The sequence below is a fragment of the Meleagris gallopavo genome, chromosome 14 (assembly GCF_905368555.1).
Source record: "Meleagris gallopavo chromosome 14, MGAL_WU_HG_1.1, whole genome shotgun sequence".
NCBI lineage: Eukaryota > Metazoa > Chordata > Aves > Galliformes > Phasianidae > Meleagris > Meleagris gallopavo.
Window position 1 is genome coordinate 3,713,042 of NC_139417.1, and position 18,608 is coordinate 3,731,649.

Consider the following 18,608-nt stretch of genomic DNA (forward strand, 5'->3'; position numbering starts at 1 on the left):
TGTTCATGTAAATTGTTTTTTCTATATTTATTTGTTTACAGCCCAAGGGTAATTTTCCCCCACACATTGTCTATATTTGCAAATCAGCCGAGATCCTATACCTGTTTTTTATGATCTTCAGATTTATATGCAGGGTTTGTCATCTGTACACATTTCTCTGAATATAGAGAGATTTTCCCGTGTTGGAGGATGCAACAATAAATCTGAGCCTGCCATGCCAAATCAGCATTTATCAGATGCAAGTTAAGAATATGGGACAATGGAGAGGGAGGGGTAAAACAAAGAAACAAAAAAAAAAAAAACCAACAAAAGCCTTGGCCCCATCACAAGAAATAATGGCTCACAGCTGTATTGCCCCGGGGACAATTCTTAGAGGTTAATTTCTTCAATTTATTGGCATGCAAGAGATTTGTGTTTCCTTTCTGTTTGGAAGGAGAGCAGTGCATCACTTTGCCACATCCCCATGAGGATGAATGCTGGGGCTTAGAAGAAGAGCAGGGCAGGCTCTGTAGTTCTGTCAACATGGGAAAATACAGAAAAAGACCCTTTCTGAGCAGTTATGCACAATAGGACAGCTTGACCACAGACTTGACACAAACTCTTCTCTCTTTCTTGCCTTTCAATATGTCATTTGCTTCCCTTCATTTTTTTTCTTTGCTAACATTTATGACAAAACTGCATTTGTGTTAGTATTTTCAGGTCTGTCACTCCTTTACCATCCAATTCTTAATTTTTTTCCTGCTCTTACAGGAAAAAAAAAAAATCATTAGTTGAGTGATTGGTCAGATCACAAACTTCCTATACTCCCTTTCTAAAAAGTAGATTCTTCTGTTGTTCTTTTTTTTTCCTTACCTTTTGGGATTCTATAAATTTTATATTTTTCTGTTGAAATCAACTTATTCTTAAGAAGTATAAATTAAAAACCCTGTTGGGGAAACCTTGAAATACACTTTTTGTGTATGGAAATGCATATTGGCTCAGAAGAAAAACACAGGTGTCATTTGGGCAGGAAGCAAACATTGGATATGAAATGAATAGCAGGGTTAGCTCTGCAGGAGCACTACCAGCTCATCTGGTGTTGGAAATGGTACTTGGTATTGTTGAATTCTGTGGTACGGTACAATCAGTTCTTGCCAAAAGTAAACATATTGTTTCACATTAATACTGATCATTTGTATCATCTTTACACTAGAAATGAGCAGTAAAAAATTTCTGTATGGCTCATAATGTCATAAAATCACAAGGATTGACCTGTGGAGGTCATTCGTCCAACCCCCTGCTAGAGCAGGTTCCCTGGAGCGGGTAGCACAGGAAGGTGTCCAGGCAGGTCTTGAATATCCCCTGAGACTCCACAACCTCTCTGGGCAGCCTGTTCCAGTGCTCTGTCACCCTCGAAGTAAAGAAGTTCTTTCTACTGTTCGTATGGAACTTCCTGCGTCCCATTGTGCTTGTTGTCCTTTGTTCCGTTGATGGGCACACTGAGAAGGGCCTGCCCCAGTTACTTGGCACCTAATCGTTTAGATCTTGATAAGCATTGATAAGATCTGCTCTCAGTCTTCTCCAGCCTGAACAGCCCCAGGTCTCTTGGCCTTTCTTCATAACGGAGATGCTCCAGGCTCCTCATCATCCTTGCAGCCATTTGCTGGATTCTCTTGAGAAGTTCTCTTTCTTGAACAGAGGAGCCCAAAACTTCATGCAGTACTCCAGATGCGGCCTCACCAGGGCAAGCAGAGCAGAGGGGGAAGGGTCATCTCCATTGGCCACACTCTTTTTAATGAACCCAGGGATCCCGCTGGCCTTCCTCACCACAAGGGCACACAGCTGGCTCACGGCCAACTTGCTGGCCACCAGGACCCCCAGGTCCATCTCTGCAGAGTTCCTCTCTGGCAAATCAGCCCCTAGCCTGTAATGAAGAGTGTGGTTATTCCTCTACAGGTGTGGGGCTCTGCACTTGTCCTTGATCAAATTCATCAACTTTCCAGCCTGTCCAGGCCGATTTAGAAGTATCTGTGTGCTTCTCCTGAACTTAAGTGATCCTAGGAGATAAGAGGTCGTTTAAAAAAAAAAAGTAAAAGCAGTAGTTATTGAGGAACTTTAAATAAATTTGATTTAACTTAATTAAAAGTAACCTCAGATAAATAACCACATAAAAATACTGAGCTGCCCCCTGAGGGAGGAGTTCTGTTCATTTAGCAAGGCGTTCAGTACGTTTACTGAGACACAATTAGTGTAACTGAATATAAATGGAATGCTTTAATACAGCATTTATCAATTTTTACTTTGGCTTTACCCGTATAGTTCACATTTGGAATTTCATCATGCATTTTCCTTAACATCTGAATTCAGTAAGCCACAGGAAGATGTTGAATATGCCTTCCAGTCTCTAAAAATCTGTTTCCCTGGATTTCATTAATCTTCATTTAGCATATTGATTAATGAGAAAGAATCAGCTGAATTTTAGTTGGAAATGAATCTGCTGAATAAGGTTAATTCTGCATTCTTTTTGCCATCTTTAAATCTCAGACTATTAAAATAAACATTTTACATGATAGCACAGATTATATTAAAATACATAAATGTAGGCATTGTGACAATCCAACTTGTAACATCAATGCACAGCAATAAGCATCTGAAAGTATTTTGCCATCATCTCTTCCAATTTTTAAGGTGTTTCTTTTGAAGCTACTTAAAGATGATAACGTTATTCAACAACTTGTGTGCATTTTATATTAAAAAAAACGTTGGTCAAGCAATGTTTTTGTATGATGAAAATCCATTATCTCTTTGTGTCTTTTCCATAAAGCAAGAAGAAATGTAGAAAATGTGAAGCTTTTTTAAAAGAAATGAGCTGAGTGCCATTCATTTTAGTACTTTGCAGTGATTTGAGTCCTGGTTTGCCATCCTGCTTCACAAATTATGAAAGTAAAAGATAAATTGAACCAACCCTGCATCTCTGAACAATTACTTAAAATATTTTCTGAATTCTGTTGCAGCTGGCAAAACTGACAATAATTAGCAAACATTTTCTTGTCTCTTGTATATCTCAGAAAGTCGAGGGAACAGCTGAACTGTCTTCTAATCCTCACAGTCAGTGTCAACTAATCACCCTTGGCACAGCAGGGAAATCTAGCAGCCGTTTTAGTATTCTTTATCTGTGCTATTTGCAGGCTATGAGCACTCATTTTAATTTTTCAGAGTTGCCAGCCATTGGTGTAGTACAGTATAATCTTAGACCAAACCAGGTAGGTCTTTAGAGTGTTTTATTTCCAACTTAGTTTCATTGTAGTCCTTAATTAGAACACGTTTGGAATCTCCTCCCGTTTGACTCAGCTTTCAAGTGACTTTGTACTGTAAAATCCTGAAGTGAGTATATTTTCCTGTAAGTGTTACATAACCTCCTTCAGACACTGGAGAATACCGAATCAATGAAAAAAAACAGGTCATATGAAGGGGGTATAAGGGCAGTGCAGCTTTAAAAGCTGATATCTCCGAGTAGGAATCCTTATCATCTTTACTACTGAATAACAGTGATCCAGCTGCCAGTACCCTAAAGGTTTTAATTGTGATGTCCAAGGATGACAATTCAAGAAAAACTGAGATGATAGAAGTGCAGGTATTTGGAAATAGTATTTTTATGTAGACTGGATGAATCTCAAGGATAGATTAATTTCAGAAAATAATCAGTATCAGTAATCAGTATCAGTATCACTCCTCTAGAGTGTTGCCAACACTCCAAAGCTTTCATTGTTCTTCATTAAAGTTAGAACATGAGATTGCAGAAGGATTTTTTTTTTAAATGTCTGAACCGTCTGTCAGGATAAGTGATGAAGCAGTTGGCATCCTGGAAAACAGGAGAAACAGAAGTATTTGCCCTCTTAAAAACTACTTATTCGGCCAGAAACCCACGACTTAACCTTCCTCCACAGGCTAGGATGAGGTGAAGCAGCATATGGCTTCCCCTGACATTAGCCCAATCTGTTTCTTATAGTGAAGGAATGAGAAAGTATCTTACTTGTTAATCCCTGCCCTAAATTGTGCTTTGGCTTGTAAATATCCAGGAACAGAAAGCAGAGCGAGCTGGAATGCCCAGCTGTTACAGATGTGTCCAAACCCATGCATGTAAAGCATTTTGCCTTCTTCTAATACATGTAAAAGGTGCTTTTTATGATTAACTGGCTACAGTATTTTGTTTTTGAAATATTTATGCTTTTATGTTGTTTTCTAGGTTTAAAAGACAGGGCAAATTCAGGATTAGGGCTCCTAAATATATGAACTGGAAAGTCCTGGGTAGTAAGGTCATGAAGAGCATCCAACAGCAAACAAGAAGAGGCAGAGCATGAGAATTTGATGTGATATTTGAGGTCATTTAGTCTGTCCCTGTACTCAGAAGCACTATCAGCAGTACTTAAGCCATTCTAGACAGAAATTTAATCTTAATTCTCCAGGTTTACACTGATTGAAATTTTGCATCTTTCCCAGATAGTTTGTATGTCCATGCAGTGAGACAGTTATTCCTGGTTTTAACCTAAAAGTATCTTGTAAGAAATTGCCTTGTTTTATTTTATATGCATATGAAGACCTGTATGAAGTCATATTACATTTTCAGATATATTTTAACTTCCTGAAGACAACTTACTTATAAATACTGAAGCATAAATACATACAGTAACTTACTAAATTTTTCCAGTGAGCATTTGAAATTTGAACAGCATTTTAAACATGCTAATATTGCAGAGGAATACTAGTCATCAACCAACGTTGACAAAAGGAGCCCAAACTCTCTTAAAATAAGTATTTACTGATTTAAAAAAAGTATCAGAATTTACTACCCCAGATAATAACAAGCCAAAAGCTCCAGAAACATTTGTATTGCCAAAAGTTAAGGCAACGATGTGAAATACAGCAATACTGATTATTTTCATGTTTGCTTGTGATTCCAGAAATCAGCTTTAATTCAGCAGTTTTAAAATCTCAAGAATGTTTCACGTTCTCAAAGTTGCCTATTTATTATACTTTAATGACAAGCACTTTGGGATCAAGTTACAGGATTATTTTTTGAGTTTCAAAGGAGGGTGTTGTGTGCCCAGTAGTCTGCATGCATCAAACAAATGAAACAAAAAATCAAAGTCTGCATGCGCTCAGGACTGTTTGAAAACAGGTCTACCCTTCTGAACACCAAGGCTGTGGTGATGAGGCAGATATGTAGCACTCTGCTGCTTCTATTTTTCTGGATAAACCAGAAAAAATAGAAGAGGTCTTTGAGATAAAATGTCTGTAAAGCGGCATATAGTAGGTACATGTGCCTGTGTAATCAGGCATTGCGCTGGCCAGGTGGGGAAATAATCTTAAAATGCCTCAACTTCAAATCTATATAGATGTGTGCGACCTTTTCTTTAAATCTTTATCAAGCAGAGAACAGACCAAGCCCTGGCCTGCTGAGCCCTCCAGCCAGGGGTGAAGTGGCACAGTGAATACTGGGACTACTGGCACTGAATTACACTGTTGGCTTTTTTAAGTATGTCCATCTATGTGTGTACATGTGCATATTTTCATGATTCTGTGTATATATGTATATATAAAATCTCCTGTCAGAAAATTATCAATTTAAACAATTGATTCCAGTTATTGCATAAGTAGTTCATCTTCCTGATAAGTGTGCGTAAAATTTTAGAGTCTTAAAACACATATGAGTTTCTTGAAGCCAAAATTCATATGTAAAATTTATGTTCTAAATGGAGGATATCCTAACTACATGTTTTAGCTTGCTTTGGTTGTATGAGCTTTAACACTTCAATTTGGATTCCTAGAGAACTTCAGAAATTACATCTCCAGTTTGTATGCGCTTGGGCTCGTATTGCAGAATACTTCCTGGGAGTTCACAGACTGGATGTTCACTTTGATATAGAAATAGACTGAAAAAATGAGGCCCAGAAACATATTTCCTTAGCACATAGGTTTGCACTGTAAATATACTGTTGTGTGGGCACAATATTTGCTTGTGTTTAATGCTTTCTGATGCAAGACATTATGATATGGTGTTTAATCTTTTACTTACATGAATTTTCACCTCTTAGAATTCATAGCACAGAGTAATGAATATAAGGGATTAAATACAATAATAAATGCTGCAGTTTATGAACTGGTTTTGTGATTGAGGTCTATAAATCTTCCTTTTCTACCTCAGCCTGGTTCTCTTGTTCTCATGAAAATGGCTGAAGAATGATGTAGTAGAGCTCTGAAGGAGGTGGAGGTGTTTCAGGACCAGGTTCTGTAGCACACTGGCATAGCCTAAGCTGAAAAGAGCACTGGTTTGATTTTCTGATTTTGCAGTACCTTAGCTGGGCTAGGTTGCTTAAGCCTACTCACTTGCAAATTTTCTTTATCAGTGACTTTCAAGCTGTGTTGTGTGCACCTCTGAGAATACAAGAATTCCTGTGAAGACGTCTAAGAAAACCAGCAACCTATTCTCAGTAACCTTATGCACTCTCTGTAAGGCTTATACATTACAAGAATTTGACAGTTCCTCTGTAAGTGGTCTGGGATGTATGAAGGAGTGCATCAGCCAGCAATCCCAAATTCAGGCTGTGCTCCCATTTGGTTTCTTTAGAAGCCCCAGTGACATCTCTGTCAGATTTTCCAAACACTTTTTTCAATAGACTCTTGCAAGTTTTTGGTAGTGTTTTTGTTGTTAAATGTGGCCTGTCTCTAAAATCATCTTTATTAGAACATCTCGTTTCAAAACAAGAAAACAGAAAAGGAGTGTTTCTGGAGGTACATTTTGCCTGTGTTAGAATGCAACCAAAGCACGACGTAACACTACAAGCATTTGTTTTACAGGCAGAAGCCACCCTAAAATATCCTTTAAACAGTTTGGTCTTCTGATTATTCTGCCTCAGGCAGAAAAACGTGGGCTTTGTCTATAAGGATTTAGTGGGAGTATAAGCAAGAAAGCTCTCGATCTGATGATGTATTTAGTACTGGAGATATTCAGGGACTGCCCCATGACTAATGGGAGCAATCTCCCTGTTTCTAGAACATAACTTAAATGACCACAGCTTTTGCTTTCTGACTTGCTTGTACAAAGAACATCTAGGTATCTGGAAGTCGAAATGTGCTCTGTGTTCTCTTTTCTACTGCAGAAGTGTGTTCAGGCCCAAAGTAGCCCATTCATGTTCCCAATAGCTGCAGTATGCCCTGTGTATGATTTATTTATTTTTAACTGAGTAAAATTCTAAATCTGACTTCCTTAAACTTATCTGAGTGAAAAAATGTCGACACACAGACAGCCACTTTGCTGCTAATATCCACGCTATCAGAAATTCTAATTTCTTCCAATTTTTTTAATTCATGTACGTATATATTTTGCACAGGCATAATAACCTATTTCAAGAATGCTTTTACAATACATCATCATGAAAAAAGGCTTTCTTTTCCTTCCCATTTTTACTGCAAGTCAGCTAGTGCCATTTATATTAGGAGTCCAGTAAAGTGATTCAAAACCCATGCAGTTCTGTGAGATCACGATCTTCTACATTATTAATTCAATTTAGTACTTATATCTTTCAAATTTAGCTTGTCATTTACATTCGGTTTTCTTATAGTTCTGACATTTGAGTAACATCATTCAAAATAAGTCCTTTATTTGTGCCCCATATTCTTCTTTGCTATAAAATGTTTTCTTCATTTTTCGATTCAGTGTAAACTCAAGCACATTTCTGGTACAGTTGAATCAGTTGAGAGTTATCCCCAGGAACCCTCACGATAGGCATAAAGGCTGGCCACTAAGCCAAGTTGCATTGCAGATGTTTAGTACGTGCTTCTGCTTTGCAACTGAACCAAAGTCTTCTGTTTTTCCCAAGGTTTTTCATGTCTAATCAGTCTAAACCATTTGAGTGATTGTCATTAAGGTTAAGACTCATACATTTCATCTGCATTCTTTGAAGAGGGACTTAAGTTTGGAGAATTTAATGGCTTCATTTTTATATGTCCTGATATTTGTAGTGAAATGTTGCATCAAAGTGCTTGTTTCTGACAGATGTCTTTTTTTTAATATATCTATAGAGATGATAAATATAAATTTTAATGGAATAGTTGTAGGTTATGGTAACAGGTGTATATATATATATGCTGTTTATAAGCTGTATCTTGTCTAGATAATCTCTTATTTAACTATTGCAGCTTTCCTAGGATAGATGCAGCCCTCAGAGGCCTCATAGAATGTGTTAAACTGTACTGGGAACCTTAGTCTCTGGCTGAAAGTCTTTGGTTCTCCAAATTAGCATCAATTAATTAATTAGTTGAAGAATTAAATAAGCAGTCTTCTCTTAAATTTCATCATTTTGTCTTTTTCAAAAAAAGTTTTATTCATAATTTAGTAATGCATGTGAAGTGTTTATGATTGTTTATTACTGTGGGATAAATATTTTTGATGATGTGTGAAAACACTTGTTTTGCAAATTTGTACTGAATTACACAGCAAACGTTTCCTGAAAAGATAATTAAGTGAATGTAATTGCTCTTTTATAAGTGTGGAGATGAAAATATATTGCGTTGGTTGTTTTGTAAGATGCTGGGGTTTTTTTTGTTGTTGTTTTTACCATATTCTGAAATGTTCACAAGATACCTACTTCTGAATTATTTAAAGTTGCATTCGAATTTTATGTAGTAGGTGTTGCCTTTTCTCAAAACTTCCAGATCACAAACTGACTGATTTTCAGTGTCCGTATTTCTAGCTGGATATGCGGTCTGTCTGTCACTGTTTTTCCTCTGGTTCCTGTGGACCCAACTTTTCTTTTTTAAATGAAATAGAACTGGTGAGGTTCTGCTCTTCCAGAACCTCATCATCTTCTGATTTTCTCATCTGCTGGTTAGATTTCCCTCATTGTCCTCCTCTCTCCCCTTCCCTATTTGCTCAGAAAATGTATATTTTTATTGCAATCTGGAAATATTTAAGTATCACTCTGCCCAAGAACTGATAAGTCTAAAAGAAGTATGGAAACAATACTAAATACATCATAAATTCAGGTTTAAAAAAAAGAAGAAAAAAAAAAAGAGAGATGTATCAGTTGTAAAATACAGATGGGATTAAGTGGAACATTGGTTTTCTGGAGCCAAGCATTTGTCCAAAGGAGTGCTTTCACTTTGGCTTTGCTCAACTATATTGAAAATGTCTGTTCTATACTGTTAACAAAATGTGCTTAGGGAGCAAACTGATTATTGGATGTCAGTGGTGTTGATTAATGACAGAAGTTTCAGATTTGAGCTGGCTTCAGGACAGCACATTAAGAACTTGTGAAGTGCAAAATGTGCACATTGTGTCATATGGGACCTGAAAATTAAATAATTGTTTCATAATGTAAAGTGCCCTACATCTGGTTTCTACAAATGTGTGTCAGACTGCAAAAAAAAAAGTCCCATAGATACCTTCCCTTCATTAGAGATGAGTAGAGATCATTGCCAAAACTGGGCTGCTTTTAAATATTGCTCACTAGAAAGATTTCCGTGTTGCCAAGCACTGTTTAACTCTCAGCTGGGGACATGAGGTAATGAGAGTTAGAACTTTGGGATGAAATATAAAATATTCTCACTTATTTTCCAGGAAGAAGCTCTCCAAGAGAATTAATTCCATAATAAAACTCCACTAGGATATGACCTTAAAAGCATTGTTGAGTAACTGCACTTGAACTCCTATTGTCACAAAGAGCAACTTTCCTGGCCTGAGTCTTATATTTGCAAACTGTCTTTTATTTTACCCATTGAATATGTGGCCATGTTTTCAAGGCGTTTTTGGCACTGAGCAAAGTACAGCGAAACTCTAGCAATCAGATATCAGGGCTTTGTCTTCCATCCCCCTAAGAGCAGGTCCTGTATTGACAACATAACAAAACAGAACTGAATATGATGTATTACAGAAGTACTTGTATGGTCCCTCTTCCCTTCCATTGTCTTTGTTGGAGTTGGGACCCCATCCCTTCAGGTGATATTTGGTGCTAGTCGAAAGAATCTTGTTTGACTGTTGTGTCTATTGAAGTGGAGCAATTGAGTGATAAAGCTGAGGTGATTGAAATGAACATTCCTCAGCTCACAAATGTTTGTGATCAGGCTGAGGAACGTGTGAATGTATGTGCATCTAGGGCTTACACATTTGTTTTCTTGCATGACTATGTGAATACATGTAAATATTTAATATGGAATTCTAAAGTTGATGCTCTTACATAACTAACCTACAGGGACAGTGTCTTTTTTCTGTCTCTTTTTTTACCTCACTAGAGTCCTTATATAACTAAATAAAATATCATAAAGAGAAGAATTCTAATACTGTTTTGAAATAAGCATTCAAAATCACTTGCAGTGAATACACAAGCACCATAAACCTGAAACATGTGTACTGCAAGCATCTGATGTTAGTAAATCCTTCTGCTTGACTCATCACAGAAACAAACATGTTTCTGGAGAACACAGTCTGACTTACTGCAAGTAATCAGAAAATATTTTTCACAGTTTGAATAAGTCCTTGGAGAACATGGGAGAAAGAGAAAAGTTCTGTTTTGAAGCTCTAGTGACTTCTGCTTCTTTGCTGTTAGCAGTGGCTCTGCAGTGCCCTTCCTGCCTGTGCTGTGCCTGTGTTGGAGGCAGTTCAGCAGCTGGGGATGCACCACGTTGGGAGGGAGATGTTGGTCCTTTGGTGGTTGGCTGTCACTCTATGTAATCACATAAAAGCAAATGATATGGCACAGGGAGGAGTTTTTAAAAATGAATATTACAGCGTCTGTTACATGTGAAAGTCTTGTTCATGAGTGGAGCTTGATGTTTACTGAATATTTGGGGACTTTTTTTTTGCTTCCTTTTCCTATTCAATTGAATATGATAAATGAAGTAACATCACTTACAGTTAGTAGTGAGCCTAGCTCTATTAATGAAAAAAGCTGTAACTTAGAACTGCTCAATTTGCTTTAGTAGTATCAGTGCTGGAATCTCAGCTAAGGAAAAATGGCTTTTATTGAAAGGTATAAAATGGAAAGTTTTTATTCTGGGAACTGTTGTCTTTTTGATGGCAAAACCAGTTTGACCGACAAAAAAAAAATTACCTCTGGGGGTGGTATGAGATTTTCCTGGGGAATTTAAATGCCACGAGGTACTCTCATCTTAAAAATAGAAATGTGTAGGTTGAAATGAGTAACTGAGAGGTATGTGCTGTAGGCTGGGACTTAGGAATGCAGATGTTCATAGATTTTTTTTTTAAATATTTTTTAAATTTAAAGTTATTATGCTATAAATCTACATGGCTTGTAATTATTACTGTACTCAAAATAGCTTTAAGAAACTCCACACGACTATTAGAAATCTCATGAGAAATCAGAGATGTATCTTTTTAGCTTTGCTGTGCTTATATGCATCTTTTAGTACTGGCTCTGACTTGGAAGATTTTAGGAGAAATATCAGTATTGAAATGAGGTTTGTTAGCTTAAAAGCATTCCATCAGGAAACGAGCCTGCTAAAATGTCAGGCAGTGCTCTCTGGCTGTTAGTGCAGCCTTTTGCTGTTTTTTGCTTTCACCAAATTCAAATGATTAATAACCCCAGTCAAATTATTTTTTTCCTGCTGGTAGCAACGAAGTTCCGTGCTTTCTTTTTTCATATGCTTTAACCTCCTCTTGTACATCTGTGTCCTTTTTCACCTTTTCCTTTTGATACAAGTGTATTCAAATCTTTTCTAGGAGATAGCTCCCTTTTAACATCCTATGTCTCTTTCTCCTGTTTTTAGTTCCTGAAGTGTTACACGTAATGAAAATCTTGCAGATGCAGAATAGGCTTTTTTGCTGATTTTGAAATTACTGATATTTAGTAAGTGCTTCAGAGGGCCCAGCACAGGCTGTGCGCTCAGCTTTCCAGGCTCCTGGGGGTCTCTTTTTAGCCCCCAGCTTTTGCACCCAGTTGCCTGCAGTCTGATGAGACTGAAACCCAAGTTGCTGCGACTTCAGGTGAACCCACCACATGTTCTGGTTTGAATTACTTTTCCCTTTTTTTCCTGAATCTTCTTTACTTTCAGGTTCTGTCTTCTCTTCATCTCTCTTCTTTCAACAATTTTTGCTGATCTATTTCGCATCAAATTGTAAGCTTGGAAAATTCTCTTTTTTTTTTTTTTTTTTTAACAATTTTTGATAATGTTCCTTTGAGAAAATTTGTGAAGGGTAACAGTGATATCAGTCCTCTTTTGTATCTCTGAATGCTCTCTGAGGCTACGTTGTCTCACAGGGGCTTCAGATTACCTGTGTGTTCCTGCATGCTCTTTTTGAATAAACTAATCCATTTTGTGACTTGATTCTGCTTCTCCTGCGTTGACGGAGTTAAACCCCTTTCCAGTCTTGACTTGCAGTCAAATCTGTGTAATCACAGTTTCAAACTGAGTATGTATTTTCCATCTCATGAGAATGAGACCCTTGGGCATGACCCTCACACAGCATATGTTCATAGATATGGTGGAAAGTAGCTTCATATTAAAAACCTGTTTACATTTCTGAAATTTAACTTTTTGACAGATAGGACCCATGTTAAAGATAATTTTAAATGAGCATTTCAGTATTCACTGTTTTGGAATAAAACTCTATTACAAATCACACATATACAAATTAAAAATACTTTTGTGATGATTTTCAGCCTGCACCTATCCATAATGAAATCGCAGGCAATTTTTCAGTAAGATCAGGAGCCAAATGCTCTCCTGTGAAAGCATAACAGCAGTCTTAGATCCAAACATAATTTCGAGGAATTATATGAGCATTAGATGCTTGAGACTGCAGCAAGCATATTTTACTTAAGCATATTATTATTACTCTTTTGTATCTTATTTATATTCCTTATTTTCCCCATATCTAGGAAGGTGATACTGCATACAGAAAGAAGGATGGATAATACAACATATGTAGTTAAGAAGTATAAGTGCTTTTTTGTCTTAGGAATACAGACAATTTCTTATATGGAGTTTCAGTATTTCATACCATGCTACTCTCTCACACTCCTTCCTCAGAAGGACAGTTCCCTACCACAGGGCCTATCCTTCAGGAACTGCTCCTGCATGGGCCTCACTATCAGCAGCTCCCCCCGACCTCCTGCTCGCTGCAGGCTCCTCTCCATGGGCTGCATAATGATAGAGGTGCAAGTTTCCACTTATTCCTATTTAAAGTGAATGCTACTTAAATAATTATGAAGCAAGAACACACATAGGTCAATAAAATGTTTCCTGACTGATCATCTCTTGAAGGGCTAGTTGCATTCTGTAAATCCTGCTTGTCTGCAAACCTCCATTAAAATAATCTGTTCTGAAATCATACTTATAAATGCTGGAGACTTTGTTCCCTTGAAGCAGCTACAGTTTATTCCTATAACCAAAATAATGTGCAATTTTGGCATTAATTTCCAAACACTCTCAACCTGTTTCATTTCTATGGGACTGCAAAAAGCGAATACGATGTCCTGATTATAGTTATGTTAGGTTAGATCCTCAGTAAGTGCAACATCAACTCTGAATTGTCATTAAGAATACATAGATACTCAAAAGCTTTGCTCAGGTGCTGCTTAAGCTTGGACCTATCTAATGCTTTATGTTCCTACTCCTTACATAGCTGAAATTCTGCTTCCTCCTAACCTTAAATACACTGACAACGAGATGCTGTTTTTTGTTTTTTTTTTTCCTGATAGATGAGAAGCACCATTCATCTGATATTTGGGATTGAGTGAGGCAATCAGTGAGAGCAGACAAGAACATGCACGTTGATGCTACTTAGAAGAGATTCTTGGTTTATCAGCCTGTGGGCTGGACAGCAGCAGGTCAATGAGTGAGATTCCCATTTCTGTACCATCAACATTTTCATGCTATTTAAAACTGTGGTCCTGAGTTTCAATCCACTGACAAAAAGAGAAATCAACTCATGTACCTCGTATCCTGATTTACTATTATAATCTTGAGTCATATCAAATAAGAATAGTGTAAGCCTTCTGCTTCATGCTACCTATTGCCTCCGTGGGTAAATTTATGTGTCATTATGTCAGGTAACCTGGACAAGTGGTTCACTGTAAGAAGCAACTCTTACTGTTTATTTACTGAAACTAGACAATCTCAACCAATAGTGATTCTAAAATCCATAAAGTAGCTCACTATTTCTTTCATCCATCTAAAATACTAAATCCTGTTTTTGACCATGCATTTCAATTAATTTCCCTACTACTGTCTCTCTCTCCAAGAATTCCTTCTCTCCATGCCTTTCTTCCATCTGAAGTTAGTATTGTCTGACTCAACAGAAAATAAGCGGAGCACATTTAAATGTATTATTTCCATTCAGTTTTGGAGAATTTTCTCAACACTTTGAAAGCTAGAATTGTGAATCATTCAGTAGAGAAGCTGGTTAAATTTAGGGATGCTTTCCAAGAACACGGTTTTAGTTTAGTCTGTTTTCTCCACATTTATTTTTTTCCTACAAATGTTTCTTCAGCCATAATATGGAGAGTGAAGCATGTTCTTTTTTTGTGCATAATCTATGAGACAAGTAAGAACGATTCCTTTCATCTTGATAGCATCTGATATTACTTATTTTATGTTAGACTAATTTTTTCTGATTTTATGAAAGTATTGGGAACCGTATTCATTGAATGACTTGGGTTAAAAGTGACTAGTTCAATCTAGTCACAATCATCTAGTTCAATCATAGAATCACCAAGGTTGGAGAAGACCTTCAAGATCATCCAGTCCAACTATCTTCCTACCACCAATTTTCTCCTGCTAAATCATGTCCTTTAGTACATTTAAACGATCCTTGAACACCTCCAGGGACTGTGATGCAACCATCTCCCTGGGCAGCTCATTCCAGCACCTGATTACTCTTACAGAGAAGATATTTTTCCTAATATCCAACCTGAACCTCCCCTGGTGCAACTTGAGCCCATTCCCTCTAGTCCTGTTACTAGTTACGTGGGAGAAGAGGCTTCACCTCACCTCACCACAACCTCCTTTCATGTAGCTTTGGAGAGTGATAGGGTCTCCCCTGAGCCTCTTCTCCAGGCTGAAGATTCCCTCAGTTCCCTCAGCCACTCCTTGTAAGACTTGTGCTCCAGACTCTTCTCCAGCTTCAGTGCCCTTCTTGGATGTGCTCCAGGGCCTCACTGTCTTTCTTGTATAGAGGGCCCGAAACTGAATATAGTACTCAAGGTGCGTCCTCACCAGAGCTGAGTATTAAGGGACAACCACCTCCATGCTCCTGCTGGCAACACCACTTCTGATACAAGCCAGGATGCCATTGGCCTTCTTGGCCACCTAGGCTCACTGCTGGCTTGCGTTGAGCTGAGCATCAACCAACACCTCCAGGTCCATTTCTTCCACACAGTCTTCCAGCCACTCTGCTTCAAGCCTGTAGTGTTGCATGGGGTTGTTGTGGCCAAGGTGAAGGACCCAGCACTTGGTCTTGTTGAACTTCATCCTATTGGCCTCAGCCCAGATATCCTGCCTGTCCAGATCCCTCTGTAGGGCCTTTCTACCCCCAGGCATATCAGCATTTCAGCCCAACTTGGTGTCATCTTCAAACTTGCTGAGGGTGTATTCAATCCCCTCATCCAAATCATCAATAAAGATAATAAACAGGGCAGGCCCCAGTGCTGATCCCTGAGGCACACCACTCAGGATTTAACTCCATTTACCATCATTCTCTGGGCGTAGAAACTAGTTGTGATAAAGAAGAATTAATTCCTTTACTAAAGTCCATGTATGTTTTTACTTTATGCTTGTTGATTTTTTTTTTTTTTTAAAGCAAATACTATTCTCTAAGCTATTCAAGATACAGTGTGTTAATATTGTGTTTGGGTGCCCTGTCATCTTGTTTCTCTGACATTTCAAAGGCAGTGACAAGAATTACAGGTTCTTTGTAATAATAGCGATGACTTTTTCAGAACTAGCAGCTTTCTAGTGAGGAGATGCTCTGCTCCTCTAAGAAGTTGTTTCATGTGTCCAGAGATATAGTGGATTCCTTATAATGAACAAAAGTACACTTTTTGTGTTTCAGATGGCTGATTTTTAAATCCTGAATAGCTCATTCGATTTCTAGTAGAAAAGAGCACAGTATAAATTATCAGTAATCTTTATGGAGAAATGAAATAAGTTTTCAGTGAAAGCATAGTAGGGCATACCTCTTCAGAATGAGGTAAACAAGTTCAGACCCATAGAATTGCCCTTAAGCAGATCTGCCCATGTGATGCTCCCTGTCACTTCTGTGAGTTGATCTGCCTATTACTGTCATGAGCTAGCCTGGACTAAGGGATCACTTTAAGAAATGACGCTTATGTTTGCTTTTAGGCAAGCTAGACTAAATTTCAACCAGTAAGGATTTTAAAGTCCAGAAAGGAAGTAAAATCAGTCTTTGTGGCTTGATCTGGCAGAGTTCATTTTGTGAGAAATTGCGGAGGAAGCATACTGTTAAAAAGAAAGGGATTTTCTTGATAATTACTTCTGAGTCTTACTTAATGAAACATGAGTGGTGAATTTTTGTCTTGTATTTGCTAAAATAGAATTATACGTGCTGGGAAACAGTTTAATCTACTCGAGGCAAAAGTGAGTCTACTGGTTTGGAAAAGAAATCTAAAATCTAACACGGTCCAATTAAGATGGTTTAAAGGTTAAAGAACTAATTTCATTTGTCCTTCCCACAAGTAGTGTCTGCTAAATGAAGAAATTGCACCTGGGTATTTGTAAGTTCCAGCTATGACTGATTTTAAGCAACTCAAGGTACTGAAATGGACATTATTTTTTGGATGCTATAAAAATTGTATCATCAGCAACGTTCTTGTACTGCATGTAGAGATGTGATCCATCAGTCTAATGGCAACCCTGCAAAGGAAGCCCTTTCTTTTGAGAAGGTGTTTTGCTTTTCAGTTAGAGTCTGATTTTAAATTGCAGCAAGCATGGTAAAGAAAGTATATTTTAATTTTCTGCTGATCATTTAGTAGATGTTCAGTCTTTGATAATACCTTCTTTTGACTTTTTTGGTAATTTCTTTACTGTTCACACACGGTAATTATTCAGTTGGTTAATGAATTATGATGCTTATGTTATGGTAAAATCTTCTTAGATTAAAAATAGAAATAAAATTACTTGTTAATTTCATCTAGCGGCAGGTGATGAATATTCCATAATTAAACTTTAGTCTTAGATGGAATCAACATAGTTGCTATGTTGCTGAGGTCCCTGTACTTGGGGTCTCTGTTAGAAGTAAAAGAGTTATTTTCTTTCTCTTTCATTCTGGAGAGGAGGCTCTTATGCTCAGATTGGGTTCTTTTTTTGGTCCCCTTTGGGCTGGGAAATATTTGAATTTTGTGATGCTAATATTTGTACTTACCTGTTTGCTATCAGAAACTTTATTTTTTATGATTAATCCTGTTAAAAAAAAAATACAAATATATATTTTTGGGTCTGTTCTGTGGATGCTCTCTAGGAAGCCTATTCAAATTTTAATTGTATATTGCTTGGAAATAAATAATTAGCAACTGTCTATAAAATACTTCAGATACGTAGATTGCTCCAAAAGTAAAGCCTCCTACTTATTTCCATGGAAACTACAACAGATAAGAAGAATACAGTAACACTATATGGTGGAGGAAATTCTCAGCTGCAGAACGCTGTTTTTCAGCATGGCAACCACCATTAGCTCTGCATTTTTGTCAGAGATGAAGAAGAGCATGTATGGCATGCTTGTCAAAATCTGCAGCAGCAGAGGTGACCCACTAATGCCACTGCTGAAATGCACCACCACGTCCTCACTGTGCTCACATCTGTTGTTTGGTCACCATCAATGTCCTGCAAATGTCAATCTGGGTGCCATTTTCTCCACATGGAGGAATTACATTCCATCCCTTTGCTTTGTAAGTACTTCCATGTCAGATGTCATTTTGTCAGACAGCTGTCATCTGTTGCACGGCAAGAAAATGTCATGGAATTTTGTTGGGAAGATTCAACCTGTACTGCCGTAGCACCAACATCCACCTTTTGAAGTCGTGGACCAAAATAATAAGATAGGAAGCATTACTTTCAGAGCAGCCCAAATAGTTCAGTTTTTTAGAATGTACTTTCTAGTACTGTTACATCTGTGACATAAATAATCTACTCATTGCTCTACAATGTGCCTATGTATTTCTCTGAAAGAAAGAGATGGATTATATTGATTATTAGTTATTAACTGGATTGATGATGAATTTATATTAGGCTTTTTACTAGCCCTCATTATCACATTTAAATACTCATGTGCTTGCTGATCTGAGTCATTTTTTATCACGTGTTCCTTGTGAGTGCATTTGGTTGAGAACACTTGGAAAAGGTATTGAAAGTTGTTTTTTTGACCTTTTAGGAAGGTGCACAACCTTTATCTTAGATAAAACTAAGTCAGAGTCTTATCTGTAAATATTAAATGGTAGGTTAAATACAATTCTATCTCTATAATGTTTTTCCTTAATAAATTGTCAGCTCTCTTTAGAAATGCGAGTATTTCAATGTATGTTCATGTTTCTCCTATTTCCAAAATGGAAACATAGTAATCGGTTAAGTCATAAGAATATAAATTGTTTGAGTAGTTA

The 18,608-nt window shown here is 37.4% G+C and overlaps 1 protein-coding gene across 15 annotated transcripts in view; it reads left to right on the forward strand.

Moving 5' to 3' along the window:
• Positions 1 to 18,608, forward strand: part of ATP2B2 (ATPase plasma membrane Ca2+ transporting 2) — a 397,887-nt gene that overhangs the window by 285,002 nt on the left and 94,277 nt on the right. The gene's annotated exons all lie outside the window — the stretch shown is intronic.